The sequence below is a fragment of the Loxodonta africana genome, unplaced genomic scaffold (genome assembly GCF_030014295.1).
Source record: "Loxodonta africana isolate mLoxAfr1 unplaced genomic scaffold, mLoxAfr1.hap2 scaffold_234, whole genome shotgun sequence".
Lineage (NCBI taxonomy): Eukaryota > Metazoa > Chordata > Mammalia > Proboscidea > Elephantidae > Loxodonta > Loxodonta africana.
Genome location: NW_026974966.1, coordinates 207928 through 231214, shown reverse-complemented (window position 1 = coordinate 231214; position 23287 = coordinate 207928). Strand labels below are relative to the sequence as shown.

At 42.7% G+C, this 23287-nt stretch overlaps 1 long non-coding RNA gene across 1 annotated transcript; it reads right to left on the bottom strand.

Moving 5' to 3' along the window:
* Nucleotides 1–486: 486 nt before the first annotated feature.
* LOC135229338 (uncharacterized) lies at nucleotides 487–15924 on the bottom strand. Its single transcript, XR_010320117.1, has 4 exons — nucleotides 14061–15924; nucleotides 6857–7031; nucleotides 2674–2791; nucleotides 487–2495 (listed from the first exon to the last, which is right to left on the bottom strand). It is a non-coding gene; the product is annotated as an uncharacterized LOC135229338 (long non-coding RNA).
* Nucleotides 15925–23287: the final 7363 nt, after the last annotated feature.

Genomic DNA, 23287 nt, shown 5'->3' with positions numbered 1-23287 from the left:
TTTAGGCTTAGGGTTCAGAAGCTTGGGGTTAGGGGGTTAGGGTTCAGAGGTTGGGGTTGGTGTTGTGGTTAGGGTTAGAGAGTTAGGGTTAGAGGATTAGGGTTAGGGGTTAGGGCTAGGGCTTAGGGGTTCAGGTTTAGGGGTTTGGGATGGGTTTGGGGTAAGGTTTTAGGGTTTAGGATTAGAGGGTTAGGCTTAGGGCTTAGAGTTTAGGGTTTTAGGATTTAGAGTTTAGGGCTTAGGGCTTAGAGCCTAGGGTTTAGGGCTTAAGGTTTAAGGCTTAGAGTGAGCGTTAAGGCTGGGGGCTGGGGTTAGGGTTTAGGGTATTAGGGTTAGAGGGTTAGACGGTTTAGTGTTTAAGTTTAGGGTTTAGGGGTTAGGAGTTGGGGTTAAGGGTGTTAGTGTTTAGGGTTGTGGCGTTTAGGGTGTTAGGGTTAAATGTGTTAGGGCTAAGGGTGTTAGGGTTTTGCGTGTTAGGGTTTTAAGTGTTATGGTTTAGGGTTTAGAGTTAAGTGATAGGGTTAGGCTTAGGCTCATTCTTAGGTTTAGGGCTAGGGATTTGAGGTTTAGGGTTTGGGGTTAGGTTTGGAGGTTGGGGTTAGGATTAGGGCTAGGGTTAGAGGGTTAGAGGTTAGAGTTAGAGGGTTAGGGTTTCGGATTAGGGTTTCATGTTAGCGTTAGAGGGTTAGGGTTCGAGGGTTAGGGTTAGGGTCATTAGGGTTAGGGTGGTTAGGGGTTAGGGTTAGGTGTTAGGGTTTAGGGTTTACGGTTAGGTTTAGGGTTTGGGATTTGAGGTTTGGGTTTAGGGTTTGAGGCTTAGAGTATAGGGTTTAGTGTGTAGGGTTTTGATGTGTAGTGTTTTGGGGTGTAGGTGTTTAGGTTGTAGAGTTTAGGCTATAGGGGTTACGGTTTGGGTTAGGGTTAGAGTTTAGGGCCTTGGGGGTTAGGACCTAAGGGCTTAGGGTCTTAGGGGCTTTGGGGCTCAGGGCTTAGGGGCTAGAGTTAGAGGGCTAAGGCCAGAGGGCCCGAAGGCCAGAGGGCCAGGGTTATGGTTTGATTCCTGGCTGGCAATTTTTTTCCTTCAATATTTTGTGTAAGTCATCCCTTTGCCTTCTTGCCTGCATGATTTCTGCTGAGTAGTCCAAGTTTTTTATTATTTACTCTCCTTTGTTGGTGACTTCCTTTATCCCTAGCCTCTCTTAAAATTCTCTTTATATTTGATTTTGGCAAGTTTGATTATTATGTGTCTCGGTCACTTTCTTTTGAGATCTACCTTATGTGGAATTCGATGAGCATCTTTCATGATATCATGGAAGTTTTCTGCCAACAAATCTTCAACAGTTCCCTTTGTATTTTCTGTTAGCCCTCCCTGTTCTGGTACTGAAATCACTCATAGTTATTTCTCTTGATAAAGTCCCACATGATTCTTTGGATTTCTTCATTTAAATTTCTTTTATCTGCTTTCTCTTCAAATATATTAGTCCCAAGAGTTTCATCTTCAATCTCAGTAATTCTGCCTTCCAATTCCTCAGTTGTGCTCTTCTTACTTTCTATTGAGTTTTCTAACTCTGTAATTTTATTGTTAATCTTCTGAATCTCTGATTGCAGTCTCTCTATGGTTTCTTGCAGCTTATTAAATTTTTAACTATGTTCTTGAGTAACCTTTTTAATTTCTTCAGCTGCTTTATCTTTATGTTCCTTGGCTTGATCTGCATTTTGCCTCATTGGAGAAATCCTTGGGCCCTTCACTGGCTCGCCATTCAGCTCCGCGACGTCCACTACTGGCCCTGGCCTCTGGCCGGTGCCCCACTGCGCGAGTGCTCCGGAGCGATGTTTCTCCACCCATCACTATCATTCTGCCACCAGGGGATATGTGAGTGTGGGAGTCACCATTTCTCACTGGCAGCAGCGTCACAAGTCACTAGACTTCCAGGTACCCGCAGACCTAGGCTGCCTTCTGCCTCAGGCAAGGTCCCGAATCCTTTATACCAGATGCTGACACCGGGCCACTGGTGAACATTCATTTTGATCGACACAGAGGTCTGAGTGAGGGTCAGCAGGCCAGGTAGGTGAAGTCAAGGCCAGGTGGGCGGGACTAAGGTTTCTTTGCCATCACCATGGAAAGAGTCTCCCCACCGGAAGAGTGGGCAGAGCTTATGATGGGCCTGGTGACAAGACTCAGCCAATGGCAGAGATCCAGTCCGCCAGGCAGATGACACAGGGTCCTCCATTGTGACCTAGGACACCTAGTGGTCACAGGATTTGAGCACACCCTGGGAAAGGCTACGCAGGCACAAGGGAGCCCCTGGTGCGGACTGCTTCACGGCATTGGCAGAGCAGGCCAGGGTCCAATTTTCCCACTTTCCTCAGGATATCAGTACGCAAGACATCCTCACTCAGCATCTCTTGCCTCTCTCTCTATATGTGTTCATTCTCTGAAATCTCTTCCTTCTCTCCCTGAGTCACTTCCCAGCTTGGAGTGCCTGATAGAGTGCCTAGAGACGAAAGAGCAAAGGGGGAAGGTGACTGATTGGGGAGCTACATCACGGGTGTACTCTGGCCAGGTGAAGCTTGTTGACATGTGGCAGCCTCTCCGGAGACTACTAATTCCGCTGATGACATTCTATGCAAATACCCGGGTGAGTGCCATGGGCAGAAAACATTGACACATACCTGCCAGAGGCCTATCCTGGGTCTGAAGAGTCCACCCTGGTCTCCAGCGACTCATCATCTCAGCACACACTTTGCTGCACGCATGGAAATCGCCTCTCTGCACGAATGCCTTCACCTGCTAGGAAACACACGATGTCACTCAGCCAAAGGAGAGCACAGGCAAAGTCAACAGAAGCCCCCATTGTCAAGATTTTGCTTCTGCTGGGCCACAGCCCCCGGTGGCACACTGCATGCGCGTCACTTCTCCAAAGACAAGGCCGAATTCTGGGCAACCAGGGCCCCAGCAGTCCAGAGTCTGCAGAAGGCGGCACATGGATCGCCTCTTTGCCACATACAGGAGGGAGGCCTGTGCCCTAGACTGGCTCCGCTAGAGCTCCACGACCTCAGCTATTTTCCCTGACCTTTGGCCCGTGCCCTCATGAGTGTGTTATCTCTAGTTACACTTCTCCTCCGACCACTCTGAATCCACCACCTGCGGATACCTGAGTATGGAAATTAACATCTATCACTCGCTGCAGTGTCACAGGTCGGTCACTAGGTGTCTAGGCTCAGACTGACCTTGGCTGTCTTCTGCCCAGGCAACTAGCCTAAGCCTTCAAAGGAAATGAGGACACGTGGTCACTGGCCGACATCCTTTAACCAACACTGAGTCCCTGGTCAGCATCCTGGAGTCCTGGCAAGAAGAGCCAGGCACCTCCAGGAGCATCTGGAGGAGGAGACAGGGGCTGAAGAGGCTACCACACCTACTGGTGCTGCTACACATGTGGGAGACCTGGCTGCAGAGGGTGCAGGCATGGCCTCAAGGTCAAAGGAGAAAGCACCTGAAGACGTGCTAGGACTCTTAGACTGAGAGAAGCAGGATGTCTGGACTGCAAAATATGCACTCTTCAGGGAAGAAGTTCATTCAAGCTTCTTAAACCCACCTCACCTGGAAAATCCATCCTCTTTTAGCCTTGTGCCCCTTCCACACCCCTTCTAGTACAAAGAGAGATGCAGCCCTACGGCACCAGGGTGGAAGAAGCCCCAGGATAGCTGTCCGAAGACATGAGGTCCACTCAAAAGCTTCCCCCACCAAGGAGAGAAGAGGACAAGACTCATCTGCAGATGAGGTCTCAGGGCCCTGAGAATGAGCATAATGTTTGTAAGGAAAGAGAAATAGGATTTCAGTGGGACATGGAAGTATGACAAAGAGCCTCTGCAAAGATAGCTCTAAGGGAGGTGTGATTGTGAAGGTGGGCTGGTCACTGAGTTCTTTGTAGTACAAGGTACCAGACAGAAGCCAGACTCTGGGGGGAACCTGCCTGCCGGTGAGCAGTGGGCATAAAACCCTAAACCAATGAGAATCAAATCCCTTCTCAGCAGCTTCTGCACAGATCAGTGATGTTTGCTTGGTCTCTCTCTTTTCTGTGGTCTAACCTGATCTGTTCTGAGATCAGAGAGTTGGAATAGAAAAGCCTGACTGAGATGAAACGAGCAAAGAGAAGACAAGGCCTCCTAAATCTGGTGAAGACAGAACACAGATAACCAAAGGTGAGGATGGGAAGAAACAGATTGAGTTCCAAGTCCCATCCACAGTATCCCAGGGCCTGGGAATCCCTGGAAGTGCCAGAGGTGTGTACTCCCTGGGAGATGCGACCCCAAGTGTCAGAGGAAGCCCTGTGGAGCAAGGAAGGGAGGGCAGGGCCTCTAGGATGGGCACTTCCATACAGGCTGCCCATGTGAATTTCTCAGAGTGACCGTGACAGATCCTGAGAGGGACAGTTTGAGGCAAAGGAAAGTAAGTTTTCTGAAGAGGGGTGAATTCCACAGTCGCCTGATAATGAAACAGAAATCCCGTCCTGCTCAGAGGTACTGAGTAGGAGGGATTGTGAATTCCCATCCTGCACAGAGGCTGGCTGGGAAGTTCGACTGTCTAAAGACAATGTGGCCAAAGTCTTCTTTATCTTTCAAAGATATATCTTTAACTTCCTGCAAATTCAATTCTGGAAAAAAGCCTAGAATATACAAGCGTGGGTTTTTCAGGAGAGTAACAAGGGGAGAAGGTGATAGTGGCATATCAGAGAAGGAGAACAATAGTCTAAGAGTCCCTGTGTTACTTAATGAATCACACACGGTGTCAAGCATTCTTCCTTACCTGTAGACATGCAAATTCAGTAGATGTTTTAGCAATAACTGAATTAATCCTCAGAATTCTTTTTGGCCATTTCGAGGCATAGAGACCAGAAGAAGTCATTAGTTACAAGAGCAAGCAATAATTCGCTGGTCTGAATTTTGTTCAATTTCTGTGTTTGCCCTTCATAGATGGATAAAAGTCTCTGAATCTGGCATTGAAGACAGTGTTTTCTCTATTGTTATGGATTGAATAGTGTCCCCCAAAATGTGTGTCAACCTGGCCAGGCCATGATTCCCAGTATTGTGTGGTTGTCCTGCATTTTGTGATCTGATGTGATTACTTATGTGTTGTAAATTCTAACCTCTGTGATGTTAATGAGGCAGGATTAGAGGCAGTTAGGTTAATGAGGGAGGACACAATCTGCAGGATTAGGGTGAGTCTTGAGTCAGTCTCTTTTGAGATACAAAGAGAAAAGTGAGCAGAAATGAGAGGGACCTCATACCACCAAGGAAGAAGTGCCTGGAGTGGAGCATGTCCTTTTGACCCAGCGTCCAGGCGCTGAGAATTTCCTAGGCCAGGGGAAGATGGATGACAAGGACTTTCCCCCAGAGCCACAAAGAGAGAAAGCTTTCTCTGAGAGCTGGCGCCCTGACTTCAAACTTCTTGCTTCTTAAACTGTGAGAGAATAAGTTTCTGTTTGTTAAAGCCATCCACTTGTGCTATCTCTGCTATAGCCACACTAGATAACTAAAAAACACATATATAAAATAGTAAAAAAAAAAAAAAAGTTTCAAATACACACACATACACGTATGATGTTATTAAACTTTAAAAGGTTTTACATTCTTATAACACATTTAACAACAGATATTTGTATACAGAAGTTATAATAAGAGCCATCCCCACATAAGTATATTGTACCTGCTCCCCCAAAGTGTCCAGTGTCCAAAGATACATATGTACCCTTTTACATACTTCTTTTTGCCGGGACACATGTAAGTACATTCATTTGTTTGTTTTTATGGAAATTAGGTCACATTCTACCCATGTTTTTCTCTGAATCACTCTTCACTTGACAATTTTTCATGGTTCCTCTAAATCAGCAGACATGGAAGAAGCACTCTTTTTGGTTCTTCTTATTTTTAACTCCCACCACTCTTCTGTCAGTTTGTTGTAGTGTGGTGGCTTGCATGTTGTTGTGATGTTAGAAGCTATGCCACCGGTATTTCAAATACCACCAGGTTCACCGATGGTAGACTGGTTTGAGTGGAGCTCTGGATTTAGACAGACTAGGAAAAAGGACCTAGTGACCTATTTCTAAAAACAACTGGCCAGTGAAATCTTACAAATAGTACTGGAACACTGTCTGATGGAATGACAGAGGATAACCCCTTAGGTTGGAAGGCACTCAAAATACAAGTGGGGAAGAGCTACCTCCTCAAAGTAGATCCCACTTTAATGACGTTTCCTGATGGGGCACAACTCATAATGAGAAGAAACTGATGCAAATATCCTTTAATAATCAGAACGTGGAATGAAGGAAGTATGAATCTAGGGAAATTGGAAGTCATCAAAAATGAAATGGAATGCATAAAGGTCAGTAATCCAAGGCATTAGTTAGCTGAAATAGCTTGGTTTTGGACCTTTTAAACTAGACAATGATATGTTCTACTATGCCAGGATTGAGATACTAAAGAGAACGGCATCATATTCATCGATAAAAAGAACATTTCAAGATCTTTTCTGAAGTAGAACACTACGAACAATAGGATAATATTCACAGGCCTACCAGGAAGACCAGTTAATAAGACTATTATTCAAATTTACACACACATTATGAATGTGAAAGATGAAGAAGTTGAAGGTTTTTACCAAGTTCCGCAGTTTGAAACTGATCAAACGTGATGCATTCATCAATCAAGATGTACTGATAATTACGTAATTAGAATGCGAAGTTGAAAACAAAGCAGACAAATCAGCAGTTGGAAAATAAGGTATTGATGATAGAAATGACAATGAAGCTTACCTGATAGAATTTGGCAAGACCAATGACTTATTCATTGCACATACCTTTCGTCAGGAACATAAATGGTGACTATACTCGTGAACCATTCCAGGCAGAATAGATAGGAATCAAATTTGTGGAAGGTGATGATGGAGAAGGTCAATACCATGAGTCAGAATCAGGCCAGGGGCTGACTGCAGAACAGATGATCAGTTGCTCATATTCACGTTCAAGTAGAAGCTGAAGAAAATTAAAACAAGTCCATGAGTCAAAGTATGCCCTTGAGTATATCAAACCTGAATTTAGAGACCATCTCAAGAATAGATTTGATGCACTGCACACTAATGATCGAAGACCAGATTAGTTGTGGGATGATAACAAGGACATTATATATGAAAAAAACAAAAAGTCATTAGAAAGACAGGAAAGAAAGCAAAGACCAAAGAGGATGTCACAAGAGACTCTGAATCTTGCTCTTGAATGTACAGTACCTAAAGAGAATGGAAGGAAAAATAAAGTAAAAGAGCTCAACAGAATACCTGAAAGGGAAGCTGGAGAAGACAAAGTATGATAATATAATGTGAACAGATCTGGAGTTAGAAAACCAAAAGGGAAGAAAACACCTGGCATTTCTCAAGCTGAAAGAACTGAAGGAAATATTCAAGCCTCTAGGTGCAATACTGAAGGAAGGATTCTATGGGCAAAATATCGAACAACACAGGAAACATCAAAAGAAGACGGAAGGAATACACAGACTCAATACACCAAAAAGAACTGGTCGACATTCAACCATTTCAGGAGGTAGCATAGGATCAAGAGCTGATGGTACTGAAGGAAGAACTCCAAGCTGCACTGAAGGCATTGGCAAAAAACACGGCTCCAGGAACTGATGGAGTACCAAATGAGATGTTTCAACACAGGGACGCAGTGCTGGAGGCACTCACTTGACTATTCCAATATATTTGGAAGACAGCTACCTGACCAAATGACTGAAAGAGATCTATATGTGTACCCATTTCAAAGAGAAGGGGTCCAACGCAATGTGGAAATTATCGAGCAATGTAATGTCATTAACATCCCACGCAAGAAAAATTTTGCTGAATATAATTTAAAAACAGTTGCAGCAGTACACAGACAGGCAACTACCAAAAATTCAAGCTGGATTCAGAGGAAGACATGGAATGTGGGATATCATTTCTGATGTCTGATGGATCTTGGCTGAAAGTAGAGTATATCAGTAAGATGTTTACCTGTTTTTGTTTCCTATAGAAGCACACTCAACTGTGTGGCTCATGACAAATTATGGATAGCTTAGCAAAGAATGGGAATTCCAGAACACTTAACTGTATTCATGCGGAATATCTACGTAGACCAAGAGGCAGTCATTTGAGTAGGGCAAGGGGATACCGTGTGGTTTAAAATCAGAAAGTTATGTGTCATGGTGGTATCCTTTCACCATACTTACTCAATCTGTATGCTGAGCAAACATTCTGAGAAGCTGGTTTCGAAGAACAAGAACATGGCATTAGTTTTGGAGAAAGATTCACTAACAACCTATGATATGCAGCTGATACGACCTTGCTTGCTGAAAGTAAAGAGGACTTGAAGCAGTTACTGATGAAGAGCAACCACTACAGCCTTCAGTATGGATTACACCTCAACATAAAGAAAACAAAAATTCTCACAACTGGACCAGTAAGCAACACCATGATAAACAGAGAAAATACTGAAGTCATCAAGCATTTCATTTAACTTGAATCCATAATCAATGCCCACAGAAGCAGCAGTCAAGAATTCAAACAATGTATTGCATTGGGCAAATCTGTTGCAAAAGACCTCCTTAAAGTGTTGAGAAAGAAAGATGTCACTTTGAGGACTAAGGTGTGCCTGAGCAAAGCCATGATATTTTCTATCACCTCACATGCTTGAGCAAGTTAGACAATGAATACGGAAAACGGAAGAACTGATTCATTTAAAATATGGTGTTGGCAAAGAATACTGAATATACCATGGACTGCCAGAAGAATAAACAAAACCATCTTGGAAGAAGTACACCAAGAATGCACCTTAGAAGCAAGGATGGCGAGACTTCATCTCACGTGCCTTGGACATATTTTCAGGAGGGACCTGTCCCAGGAGAGGCTCATCATGCTTGGAAAAGCTGAGGGTCAGAAAAAAAGAGGAAGGCGCTCAACAACATGAACTGACACACTGGCTGCAAGAATGGGCTCAAACATAGCAATGATTGTGAGGATGGTTCAGGATCAGGCGGTGTTTCATTCTGTTTTACACAGGATCGATGGCATCTAACAGCCACAACTAACATATGTATGCATATATATATGTATGTGTGTATGTGTGTGTGTGTATATATATATACCTATTGCCATCGAGTCGTTTCCAACTCATAGTGACCCTACAGGACAAAGTAGAACTGCCCCACAGAGTTCCCAAGGAGCGCCTGGTGGATTCGAACTGCTAACCTTTTGGTTAGCAGCTATAGCTATTAACCATTATGCGACTAGGGTTTCCATATATATATATATATTCTCTTCACTAGTTTTGCATCTCTAGAGATCCCAGGCTAAGACATTTGGTACCTACTGTGGTTCTAGAGGAACCAAATCTTAAGGATGAGTTTTCTGAATTGATTCTCAAGTCTGGCTAGTCTTAAAGGCACTGATGACTGTCTCCAGTAGTAAACAGGCTATTGCTAATCCATGGTGGGAGGTGACAATAGAAATACGCAAAATACTACTACCACTGGATCAAATATTTGTGAGAGACAAGGCTCTGCCTGATTACATATTTGATACTTTTCTATAATTTTGTCAGAATAAGAATAATAAGGAAGCTGCTTGGTTAGTCCTGCTTTTGCTAGTCACACTGGTGAATGAAAGAAATGGGCTCAAAGCTGAAGCACCACATACAAGATCTGAAAGCTGCCACTTGTGCCCAGAAAGAAAACCATATTTCTTATAGTAACAAGGCTAATGCTGCCAAAAATAAACTCAGATTCTTATCATAAGAGTGACTGAATTAAAGCGCCAATTGAATATCCAGCCTCAAATGGTGTCTGAAGTTAGAGTGAGGGCACTGATTGGGAAGAAATGGGATCCTGAAACTCGGGATGAGGACATATGGGCAGACAGTCAGGAAGTGGGGGACAATGAACCTCCAATTTCTGTTGAATCACTCTTCCTAACAGAACCAGACCTCTTACTCCCATCTGAAGAGATTCTCTAACTTTGCCTGCTAAGGCACCCTTCCCAGTAAAACAATTATCCCTTCCACCTCCATCTAATGAGATTACCCTCAGCTGTGCCTGAAGTGTCTTGTTTGAGTTATCTCCTGGGGTGGTATCTGGGGCATTGCCTGGGGCATCACCTTAGGCAGATGTCTTATAAGACACGGCTGAACATCCCACTGCCACTGCCCATTTTTGCTTCTAGACCTATACCTAGACTTCAGTCCCAACAAGCCCCAAAAGGTGAACTATGAAGTATGACCCAGGAGAAAGTATGCTAAACTCCAAAAGAACTGCTTGATTTTTCTAATACATACATACATACATACAGAAACCTGGTGAATATGTGTGGGAATGGCTATTATGGGTGTGGGATAATGGTGCAAGCAACATAAAGGTGGATTAGTCTGAGTTTATTGATATAGACCCAGGAAGCATAGATTCTTCATTCAGTGTTTCAGCTTCAGAGGTTAGAAAAGGATCTCATAGTTTATTTGGTTGGTTTACTGAAGCATGGATTAAGTGGTGGCCTATAATAAATCAAGTGGAAATGGCAGATCTGCCATTGTATACTGTAGGAGAAGGTAACCAAAGGCTGAGGGAAACTGGCAGGTTAGAATGGATTTATTAGGCTGGACCCACAGATCCACACACGGAGTGCCCAGAGGGCTCTCTTTGTACCATAGCGGTGAGGTACAAATTTGGGAAGCAAGCCCCAGCATTATTGAAGACTTCTGTGGTTGCTATTTTATGTAAGTAAGAGTCCACAGTGAGAACTGCCCTAACTGAATTAAGACACCTAACTACAATGCAGTTGACTGGACCCCGTGGTGGTAGCAGCCAAGTGGTGGCACTCAATCAACAAAGACAAGGTGTGTGTGGTTACCATAACAGACAGTAGAGTCAAAGCAGTAATCAGAATAGTCTGCTCACATGGATTTATGGCAATGGCTACTTAGTCATAGTGGCCCTGGGAGTGAAAGAGCTGGGAAATGTACATCTCCTGGTACCTAGTGTCTTAGATATCTAGTGCTCCTGTAACAGAAATACCACAAATGGATGACTTTAACAAAGAAAATTATTCCCTCACAGTCCAGGAGGCTCTATAAGTCCAAATTCAGGGTGCCAATTCCAGGGGAAGACTTTTTCTCTCTGTCACTCCTAGGGGAAGGTCTTTGTCACCAATCTTCCCCTGGACAAGAAGGTTCTCAGCACAGGGACCCTAGGTCCAAAGTGTGCACTGCTCCTGACACTTCTTTCTTGGTGGTACTGAGGTCCCCCTGTCTCTCTGCTCTTTTCTCTTTTATATCTCAAAAGAGACTGACTTAAAACACAACTTAATCTTGTAGATTGAGCCCTGCCTCCTTAACATAACTGCTTCAAATCTTCGCTCATTAACATCATAGAGGTAGGATTTACAATACATTGGAAAATCACACCAGCTGACAAAATGGTGGATAATCGCACAATACTGGGAAGCATGGCCTATTCAAGCTGATATATACATTTTGGGAAGACAGAGTTTAATTCGTAACACCTAGTATGCAGCTATCGACCTGTTAATGCCTTTTTCTCCATACCTGTTTGGAAGTATCACCAGAAACAGTGTGCCTTCTCTCTGACCTAAGTATATAAGGACCAAATAATATAGAGGAATCTCTGTTACATTTTCTCCATCTTACCGTTATTTGGCCTCATAGGCAGACCCAGTCACTTAATTGCACGGCAGAATGAAGAGATTAAAGCCCCAACATTCTTGCCAGTGGACCAGGAAGGTAGCTGCTCAGACATCAGAGAGCCTCAGAGAGACAGAGACCAGGCGGCTCAAGAGAGGGATACCATAAAGTTGTTTTTCATACCCCCCTCCACTCCCATAGTTGCATATGCTTTGCTCTGACCCTAAGAAGTAGATCAATCCTTTGAGAACTGCATTATGGGTTAGAACACCAACAAGGTCCCAGACTGAGTGACACTCCCATAGATTACATCCAAATGTCATTGCAAAGTCTTCAAAATCTGAACTGACATCTGAGCCACAGCATCCAGAAGTTGGGAAAGAACCTGCAGCCTGAACATAACTGGGCCAAGTGATTGCTAAAACAAAGAACATCAACATTTTCTGTAAGATTGAAGTAAGACATAGTCTTGGAATCATAGACAAAAACTTTAAAAAGCTACTTTAACCACACTCAAAGAAGTAACAGGCACACCTTAGAAAAATAGAAAAATACATAGAAACCATTCACAAATGAAAATTTTAGACAGGAAAAATAGAGATAAAAAATTCACTTGATCAGCGGAATGCTGTTGACAGACAAAAGGATCAATGAGATGAAAATAGTTCAATTGAAAATATCCAATCTGAAAACAGAGGACAAATATTGAAAAAAAAAATGAACAGAGCCTCAAAAAAATCCAAAAATATCTAACATTTATTTATTGGAATTCCATAAGGTGTAGAGAAAATATGTGGTGTAGAAAAAAGTATCTGAAGAAATACTGGCTGAACACTTTCCCAATTTGTTGAAAGACATAAACTTACAGATTCAAGAAGCTATGCAAACTCCAACAAGTTCAACTCACATAATTTTACGCCCAAATGCCTCACTGTCAATTGTGGAATAACAAGGACCAAGAAAATATCTTCAAAGAAGCTAGAGAGAAAACAACTCATCTCACACAGGAGAAACAATTGGAATGACTCTGTATTCATCATCTGTAGCCATGGAGGCCAAAAGGCTGTGAAAACAACATTTTTTCAACACTGAAAGAAAAGAAACATTAACCCAGTGTTCTATAGGCTGTTATTTCTTTCATGAGTAAAGGAAAAATATTGACATTCTCAGGTGAAGGACGCTTAAGAGAATTCATCGCCACCAGACTTGTTCTAAATGAAACACTAAGGAAGTTCTTCAGGTGGTAGACTTGGAATTCAGGAGTTATGGAAAGCAACAAAGTCGAAAGTACCTTCTGAAGTTTGCCGATCAGCCAAAGATTAGACAGGTCTATAAAACAAACAATAACACACGTGAAGAAAGTGTTTCTTAGTTCAATCGTGTGTATGAGACCAAAAGTACAAAACCTGCCCAAAAGCACAGAAAAGAGGGCAGGACGGAACAGGAATCATGGCGGATGGAAACGGGGAACCGGAGCATAGAAGAGAATATGGACACATCATGAATATTGCCACCAATGTCACAAAACAATTGTGTATAAATGGCTGAACAAGAAAGTAATTTGCTCTGTAAAGTTTCAAATAAAGCACAATAAAAAATTTTTAAAAAGTGGTAGGTATCTGGGTAAACATATTATGCCAACCCTGCTGTCACTGCACAACATGGTGCAGGACTCCCCTCTTTGGAAAGACTTTCTAGCCTATTGCAAACACTTTGGAATATACTCTTGGTGGCAAATTAGTATTAGAGAATGGGATTATTTTGAAAATATGAGATGTCTGTACTCATGTCTGGTGAATAAACTGGATAATAAAATTTTCAGAGCGAAATGAGATGTTCTAACAGAAAAATAGGCCTGAATTCCCACGTGGGCCATGAGGCTAATCTGAAGGCCTTTCCCAGAGAGGCATTTCAGGCACTTCTAGAGCAGCAGGAGCACTGGGGAATGCATGTATCAACCTCCCCCAGGGCCTTCTCTGAGGAGTAAGTACCTGCTTTAGTACTAAGCTTAGGGGTTCATAAATAGTCATTCTGCATAAGGTCTTCAGGTTCAAGTCTGTAATCCAGCTGGGATTCTGTGTGTGCTGCATCTCTGCATCAAAAGAACATGCTTCTAGAAGCAGAATGCCAGGAGAGAGGCGGTTGGGCAGTTGGGGGTGGGGGGTGCTGCGCAGACAGGGGTGCCCAAGGGAGGCACAATATAGTCATTCTGCAGCAGGTCTAGTCATTCTGCATAAGAATTAGAATGCTTCTGTCAATGCATAATAGTTTACATGCAGGACATAAACAAAGTGACTGAAGGACAAAGTCGAATAGTAAACCAAGCCACTCCCTGTCAATCCTTACCTGAGAGGGTCTTCATGAAGACTTCCGGGGATGGAGAAGGACACAGTAAATGCTGATTTATTTTACCTCTTCCTTCCTCAAGAAACAGGAACTGGTGTTAAGATGTCAGGTGTCAAGCCCCAAACTCCTCTTCTGGTCTGTATTTAAGCTGTATAATAAAACTGGGATCAGGCAATCAGCCGTGAGCAGACAGACCCAGAGTATTCCCAGTGCCCCACATCTTTGAGCTCCAGTGAGATCCTGTTCTTAGTCACTAGATTAGCAGAGGAGCTGAAAGACTGAAATTCCGTGTTTTAAGGCAACTTGGGCTTCAAACAGTCACTTATTGCTAAAGTCATATTTCTCTGTGTTAATTTATGATCCTTAACTCAAATCCGGAGTTTGGAGCTCATTTTGATAACTCCTCATTAGTCTGCATAGACTAGAGTCTGCTCACAGTCAGTGATGACAATGGAGGAAACAAAGTCCCTAGCCCAGAGGAGGGACTGCTCCCCATATTTGGGGAAATGCCCCTGGGAAGCATCGGCGAGGTGCACTTTGGCCTCTGTGGCTTTGCCTTCTGCTCCTGGAATTGCACCCTGGGGGCCTCCATATGCAGACCCAGAGTCCGTGGGTGACCACAACTCCCCCGTTCTGGGTCATCGTCCGGACACACGTTGCGATATGCTTCCTGCCCTCCTTTCCAGCATAAGCGCTGCGATCACAAGTGGCAGAACCAGTTCTCAGGTCCAGACCCTAGACCTTGCCCTCCTTGGCCTTAGGCTTCCCCTAGTCCTGGTGGAACCTGCAAGCCTGGCGGATGCGAGGTTAGCACCCAGCTGGGTGGGCTTGGGCCTGTCTCAAAAGGCTCATGGTGCACGTGGGTTCCGCCTCCTTGGAGCCTGCGGGCTTGCGGCGGGCAGCCCGGCATCTCCTGCCTCCCTCGGGCGCCCTCTCTGAGCAGCAGCTCCCCTCCCCCTCCCCCGCCAACCACCCAACAGTCGCACTGCCTGCTTTCTGCTTCTAGAAGCGTGTTCTTTTGATGCACACATGCAGCACACACAGAAGCTCAGTTGGATTACAGACTTGAACCTGAAACGCACAACTTTAAAACTACTAGACTGGCGGGGGGCAGGGGTATTGGCAGTGAAAAAAGGAAAAAAAAAAAAATAAGAAAGAGAACAATTACAAAAAAAGTATTAGAAGACTATATCCTCACATTATGGACTCAAGAAGGTTGTGGATAAACAACTGCGCAGATAGCATACTGTTGTCTCTTTGCAAATAAGTCTTAAATGAGGGAATTTGGTACCGGGAAGAGTTGCAGAGCCTGACTTTGGGGAAATCTGGGATTGATGAATTGCCTTCCATGAGGCTACAAGCCCTGATAATCAATATTTGAAGATGAGATTCGAGCAACCTAGAACATGCATCAGAATTTTTTCTAAGTAAATTAGCACCAGAAGATGCCTTTAACCACTAAATAAAATGGGTCAGTAGTTCAAGATCTCCCTACAAAGAAAACGGCAGACCTAGATCGTTTCCAGTCAGGTTCCAGCAAACATGCAAGAAACAGTCATTTTAATCTTGTACATAGTCAACAGAGATTAGAAAACCATGAGATACTCCCCTAACTTGATCCTTAAGGCTAGTTTAAAAATGATAACAAATTAGAGAAGGAAGGTAGAAGAAGAGTTAGAGGACAAGCACACTCAGTAACTGAGATGCAAAACCCTACGTAAGATGCCAGCAAAGGAAATCCAGCAAAGGATAAACCACGTAACATGCCATGATCAAGGCATTTTATTGTAGGCATACAAATTTGAGTGAACGTTAAAGATTTAGTAATTTCATTCACCACATGCATAGGTGAAGGAAGAGAAGACATATGCTCACCTCAAGAGATGGGAGCAAAGCAGGTTGATAAAATCCAATCACACGGAGAGATAAGGACTAGGAGCAAATATGGAACAGAAAAGGAGTTCCCGAACATGGAAAACTACAACTAGCACGATAGTTCATGGTGACGTGTGGAACATTCTCTTTAAAATTAATAAACAACAAAATAAGGGTGCTTCTATCATTACTTTTATTAAACATTGAACACTGGAAGTGTAAGCTAGTACAAAAAGAGAAAAAGTATAACTGCTATTCATAGATTATAGGACTGTCTCCATTGAAAACTGTAGAAAATACTGGAATTAATAGTAATCATAAATAAAAAATAAATTGAAATTTCAATGCATCAGCATCAAGCTGACTCTGTCATAACTCTTAGGTGAAAGCAAAGGACACTGACAGGGAAAGAGCAGGTTCGGGTGGTCTAGACCAAGGAGGGAAGAAAATTATTCTGCACTGGGCTGAACTTATAAGAACGGGTATGTGTGTTAGTTACCTAGTCCCTCCATAACAAAAAATAACACAACTGGATGGCTTTAAAGAACAGAAATTTATTTTCTCACAGTTTAGCAGGTAGTCGTTCGAATTCAGGGCATGGCTGTAGTGGGAGGTCCTTCCTTGTCTACCTCAGCTTCTAGTAGATGCCAGCAATCATTTGTGTTCCTGGCCTTCTAGAAGCATCTGTCTTCTTTGTCTGTCTTCCTTTTCACCTGTTTGTGTCTGTGTGTATTCTGCTCCTTTTATAACTAAGAAGAGTTAGGCTTAGGACCCACCCTACATTGGTATGACCTCATTCACATAATAAAAGCAGGCCCCCTCTTTCCTAACAAGGTCAGATTTACAGGTACAGGGGTTAGGATTTCCACATACATTTTGGAGGGACACAATTCAATCCCTAACAGTCGACTTACCAGATATTCTGGATTGAGAGTACTCGCATGAACAGCTGAGAGTGGTTCCAATTCTTTGCTACATTCGTTGGCTGAAACTTGTCTCAATGGTCACCCAAAGGAACGCTGGAGCAATTTATTGTGTAGGACCTGGCCAACCATTCCTAATCACATCCATTGTGTGGAAAAACACACAATCCCATCACCGAAGCCTTGAGAAATTCATCGATAAGAACGGAATGGTGGTTGGAACCAAGAATTGTTTCATAGCCTAGATAACATGGTGCAGCTGTTAGATATCCACATGGAGATGTCCGGTAATAAAACTTCACCCCACACGGAGATGTCAAGGATAATACCAACAGCTAATGTTCATTGAGTACCTACACTGGTGCCAGGCACTCCTGTGCTTTTCCTTTCATGTTTGCTTTTCATGATGGCCATATGAGGAATGTATCATTATAATGCATAAAGAGGTCAATACAGAGAGTTAGGCTGACATTTGAATATATGAGTCTGGACCCAGGAGGAGTTTGAATGGATGGAGGTATAAACCTCAGGTCCATAGCTACAAATAGACAGCAGTAAACTCACTGAGGCATCCTAGAGGGAGGATGTCAGTAGAGAGAGGAGCAGGCACCAAGCCCAAGGGTACTCTGGTATCTAGAAGCCTGCCAGGTGAACAGCAGCCAACAAGCCTCTCTGAAGTCCAGTGTGGTTCCTGGAGGGTTGTCTGTGCTTGCTCTCAGCTGCATTTCCCCAGTGCTCCTCCCCCCTGCACTGGGTTGTCCCCTTCATGAGGACAGGGACAGTGTGTACCTTTCACCACTGTATCTGCATAACATAGACTACTTCTGGCCCATGGAATATACTGACTGAATGAAAAATAAACAAAGGATAAGTACGTAAAATCCTTCGTAGTTGATACCTTGGAATACATTAAGGGGCTTCATGAGTAAGAGGGAGAAAAACTGATCAGGGCTGCTTCTGAGACCATCTCTTAGGTGTAAAGAGTGTTAAACAATAATTAAACAAAGAGATTTAATGGCAGAGATGTATGTTAAAAAGATGTAAGTATAGGTTGAAGATTACTAGAAACATGCACATTTATTATTGCAACTATAGTCAAATCGTTAAAAAACATATAGTACATGCACACAGAATATTATAAAGTAATTTAATGCCCTCATTAAAAAAAAACGAAAAAAATTTATCATGAGAAAAGACTAATGATGAATGAAAATATCAGGATATAATATCCGTGTTAATATACATAAATGTGTGTGCTAATACACACATAAAACCAGTTGCCACTGAGTCAGTTCTGATTCATGATGACACCAGTGTGCCAGAGTAGAACTGTACTCCATAGGGGTTCCAATGGCTGAGTTTTCGGAAGTAGGCTGCCAGACCTCTCTTTCACAGCAATTCTGGGTGGACCTGAACTCCAACTTTCTGTCAGCAGCTCAAGATATTAACCATTTGCATCAACCAGAGACTCTAATACACATACATGCCAATGTAAGTAAGATAACAGACATATCGGAACGTTAATAATTTATTCTATGCATTACGTATGTTTTCTTGTTATTTATTGCATACTTTCCCATTGCTTCCAAGTTTTTGAGGAATAGAATGTACTTCTGGAAAAATTCATGAGAGATTTTTAAGTAATGAAATAATTAACAGAAACAGAATGAGTAAATCTGTGGCAAGGCAGCCCATGAACCCAAGATTACAGTAACACTGGTATGAAAAGGAGAATTGTGGAGTCCTGAAGCTCAGTGGTCCCATGCATGCATCAGGAAAGAGGGAAGAGCAAATAAACAAGGAGAAAATACAGTGAGCCAGAGGAGTGGGAGCCCTCTGTTGTGGGCACAGTTTTCTCATGAAACTTTAGATGGACACAGTGGGTGGGATTATCCACTTCCATCACACAAACATTTTTATTACCCTTGATTTTAACGGAACTATGTTATAAAAACAAATGATAAAATAAAGTATAATAAAAGAATAAATCTCATAGTGGACTACTATCATTTTCCCCGGCCACTGAGGAGGGCAGGAGACACACACGGGAAAGAAGATGGAGCAGTGTGAAGAATCATGCTTAGTGAGGAGGGGAGTGTTTCTGAGACAGGCCTTACCTGCTACCACCTAGGGAAGTAGGCAGCCGTGCACAACCAACTGGAAGAAATGGCACATTATTTCTGAGACCTACTCCAGCTCATAACAAATTATGGATAACATGGGAAAGAATGAGATTTCCAGGACACTTAATTGTTCTCATGAGAAACCTGTACATAGAAAAAGAGGCAGTCATCTAAATAGAACAAGGAATACTGCATGGCTTAAAGTCAAGAAAGGTGTGCATCTCCATTGTATCCTTTCACCATACCTATTCGACCTGTATGCTGAGCAAATAATCCGAGAAGCTGGACTGTCTGAAGAAGAATAAGGCGTCAGGATTGGAGGAAGACTCATTAATAACCTGAGATATGCAGATGATACAATCTCGCTTGTTGAAAGTGAAGAGGCATTAAAGCATTTACTGAAGAAAATCAAAGACTACAGACCAACAGCCTAACAACAGGACCAATAAGCAACATCATGACAATGGAGAAAATGTTGACATCACTAAGGGCTTCATTTTACTTGGATCCACAATAAACACCCACGGAAGCAGCAGTCAAGAAATCAAACGACACATTGCATTGGGCAAATCTGCTGCCAGAGGCCTCTTAAAGTGTTCAAATGCACAGATGTCACCTTGAAAACTAATGTGCACCTGACTCAAGCCATGGTGCTTTCAGTCGCCTCATATGCACACGAAAGGTGGGCAATGAATAAGGAAGACTAAAGAAAAATTGAAGGCACTAAATTACGGTATTTGCAAAGAATATTGAATATACCACGGACTGCCAAAAGAATGAACAAATCTGTCTTGAAAGAAGTACAGCCAGAATATTCCTTAGAGGCAAGAATGACGAGGCTTCATCTCACATATTTTGGACACGTTGTCAGCAAAGATCGGTCCCTGGAGAAGAAAGTCATACTTGGTAACAAGTGGCCACAACAATCGGCTCAAACATAACAACGACTGTGACGGCGACAATAGGTAGTTTAACATACATTTTGACCCATACGAATTAAAATTTAAACAATTATTTCATGCCTTTTTGTAGCGGTTTCAGAATATACAATTAAAATAAATGTAAACAATTAATAGAAAAAATCTCTGAAAATAAAATTTAATTTTTTTAAGTCACTGCTCCATAGCCCAAATCTAAATGGCTTGATATAAAGCACTGGTCTTTGTGATTCACAAAAAGCAGGTGCCAATTCCTGAACAAGAACTGAAGTGACAGGAGAAACTCCCCATGCTGTTAGAGCCCTGAGTATGGGCCCTAATCCAATAATCTGTCCTCATTAATTCCTTTTCATTTCATCTCTGTGAAAGAGGGGAGGGAGAAGGTAAGAGAGGGTTACATGTGCCTATTCTGTTCTTTAGCATCTAGTTAACTGCCAGGAACAAGTATTCATAAAAGGCTACAAAACATTAAAGTACAAATAAGGAGGAAAACCTCCTAGTATATATATGTATTAGGTGGCACAAAGAGTTAAGTGCTCAGCTACTAACTGAAAGGTTGGCAGTTTAAATCCACTCAGTTGCCTTGGAAGAAAGGCCTGGCAATCTACCTCCAAATGGTCACAGCTATTGAAAACCGTATGGAGGGCAGTCCTACTCTGAAAACTCACGGGGTCCTCAGGAGTGAAAATCTCCTCAACGGCAACTGGATTGGTAATCTATATATGGCATAAATGTTCGGAAAATTAGTTTCTGAACATATACACGGCATACAGAATACACTGCACATTAGTATTATGTGCCAAAACCCACTGTCATCAAGTCAATTCTAACTCATAGTGACCCCAAAGGACAGAGTAAAACTGCCACATAGGGTTTCCAAGGCTGTAAGTCTTCACTGAAGCAGACTGCCACATCTGTCTCCTGCAGAGAGGCGGTTGGGTTCGAACCACTGACCTTTCAGTTAGCAGCCAAGTTCTTTAGCCACACAGCCACTAGGGCTCACTGCTGTCATGTACAGTGATTACATAAGCAAATTCTGAAACAAACTGCCTGGGTTTAAATCCTAACTCAATCTATCAGGTGGTTGATCTGGGCACGTTACTTTACCTCTCACTGCCTCAGTTTCCCATTTCTAAAATGGGTCTTATTCAAAAGGTTGTTACGCAGGTTAAATAAAACACACAAGGCACTTAGAAAAAGGCCTTACACACAGAATGAACACAATAAATGTTAGCTTTCACAATTATTAAGGGAATACAAACAGCTTAGTTGAAGAAACTTCCATTGAGAAATAGTTGCGTTCCAAAATTCATGTGTAAAGTCATTTACATCAACTGTTAAAGTTGTATGTTTAGATTCAAGTGATTACTGAGGTGTGTTATGATCTTGAACAGAGTTCAGGGGACTATACAGGCTGAATCTGCATGCCCTTCTCCTGCACATCCATTCCATCTCCCTTGGAGCCCAGACATCATGTTATCAATTAAACCCCTCCCACACTGGTGGTGTACTGTTTAAGAGCTACAGCTGCTAACCAAAAGGTCATCAGTTTAAATCCACCAGGCGCTCCTTGGAAAGTCTATGGCACAGTTCTGCTCTGCTCTATTGGGCCGCTATGAGTTGGAATAGACTCAGTGGCAATGGGTTTTTAATGGGTATGAGTTAACTGTTCAGTGCTTAAAGACATACCAAAAGCAACCACGAACACAAAAGTATAGTAAAAAGTTCTTATTTCAGAATAGCAAAGCCTTTTTCTAACACAGTGGTGAATTAGGGTGGACTGTGGATCAAGAGGAGGCCTGGTGGCATAGTGGTTAATAGCTCAGCTGCTAACCAAAAGGTCAGCAGTTCAAATCCACCAACTAGACCTTGGAAACTCTATGAGGTAGTTCTGCTCTATGCTATAGGGTCTCTATGAGTTAATATCAACTAGGGTCTCTATGGGTTGGAATCAACTTGATGGTGACAAGTTTGATTTGGTTTGGATTAAATTATGACCCTAAAAAACGTGTGTTTCAACTTGGTTAGGCCATGATTCCCACTATTGCCTAGTTGTCCTTCATTTTGTGATTGTAATTTTACTGTAAGAGGATTAGGGTGGGATTGTAACACCACCCTCACTCAGGTCACCTTTCCCTGTGGTGTGACCTGCACCACCTTTTATCTCGCAAGAGGTAAAAGGAAAGGGAAGCAAGCGGAGAGTTGGGGGCCTCAGACTATCAAGAAAGCAGCACCAGGAGCAGAGCATGTCCTCTGGACCCAGGGTCCCTGCACCTGAGAAGCTCCTTGACCATGGGAAGGCTAAGGACAAGGACCTTCTTCCAGAGCCGAAAGAGAGAGAAAGCTTTCCCCTAGAGCTGATGCCTTGAATGTGGACTATTAGCCTACTTTAATGTGAGGTATTACATTTCTCTTGGTTAAAGCCATCCACTCATGGTATTTCTGTTATGGCAGCACTAGATGATGAAGACAGTGGGTCAAGGTGGAAGGGGTGGATGAAGGACAAAAAAAGAAAAATGGACAACAAGAGAAATATAAGAATTCAGAGAACTGTGAAAATTTAATTCCTGAATATACTTTCTTTCTCCTCCCTATAACTGGAAGGACTTTTCTCATATACAGCATATATAAGTAAATCCCTGCAATATTTAAAACACTTAGATTTTTGTAAAACTCATTCTCTGAAAACTCATGGTGGCCCCATTAATTTGTGGCTTAAAAACAACTCAGAACTAAAAAGAAGCATAAATAAATAAATAAAGGCACTGCTGTCATTTGCGGGTGATGTTCTTTTCCTGCTATCCACAACCCACACACTCGGGAGTTAATTTTCCAGGGTCAGTGTTCATAGACCATCCTCTTTCTCTTACCACCACCCCACCACCCTTAATTATTTAGAAAACGCAGTGCCAGTCAGTGCTCCAAATATCAAGTTTTCTCTCCAAAATGCCAACTCGCACTTGGGGAGCAGGCTACATTCTCAGCTATCAGCAATTCCACTAGCCCCTGCACATAAGGAACATGTCTCCACTGAACTGTTCGTTGTAATTAAAAAAAAAAAAAAAAGTAAAAAACTGTTTCTTAAAACCAGAAAAAAAAAAAAAAACAGGCATTTCCCTATTACCCACCCACCCCACTCTCCCACACCGAGTGCTCCCCTCACCACACACACACTCAAATATTTCCTACCAAGGGTGTGTCCCAAGCACGGGGTCTGGCTCCACTCTTCTTTTACACCCCTTGGAGGCCTCTGGAGAAACCATACCTTTGGTTAGCAATTCCCTGAACCCTGCCTATTCAAGCTGGCACTTATTCAAAAAGGCAGGTGAGTCTTCAAGTCAGGTTTTTAAAAGGAGTTTAAGAGGAGC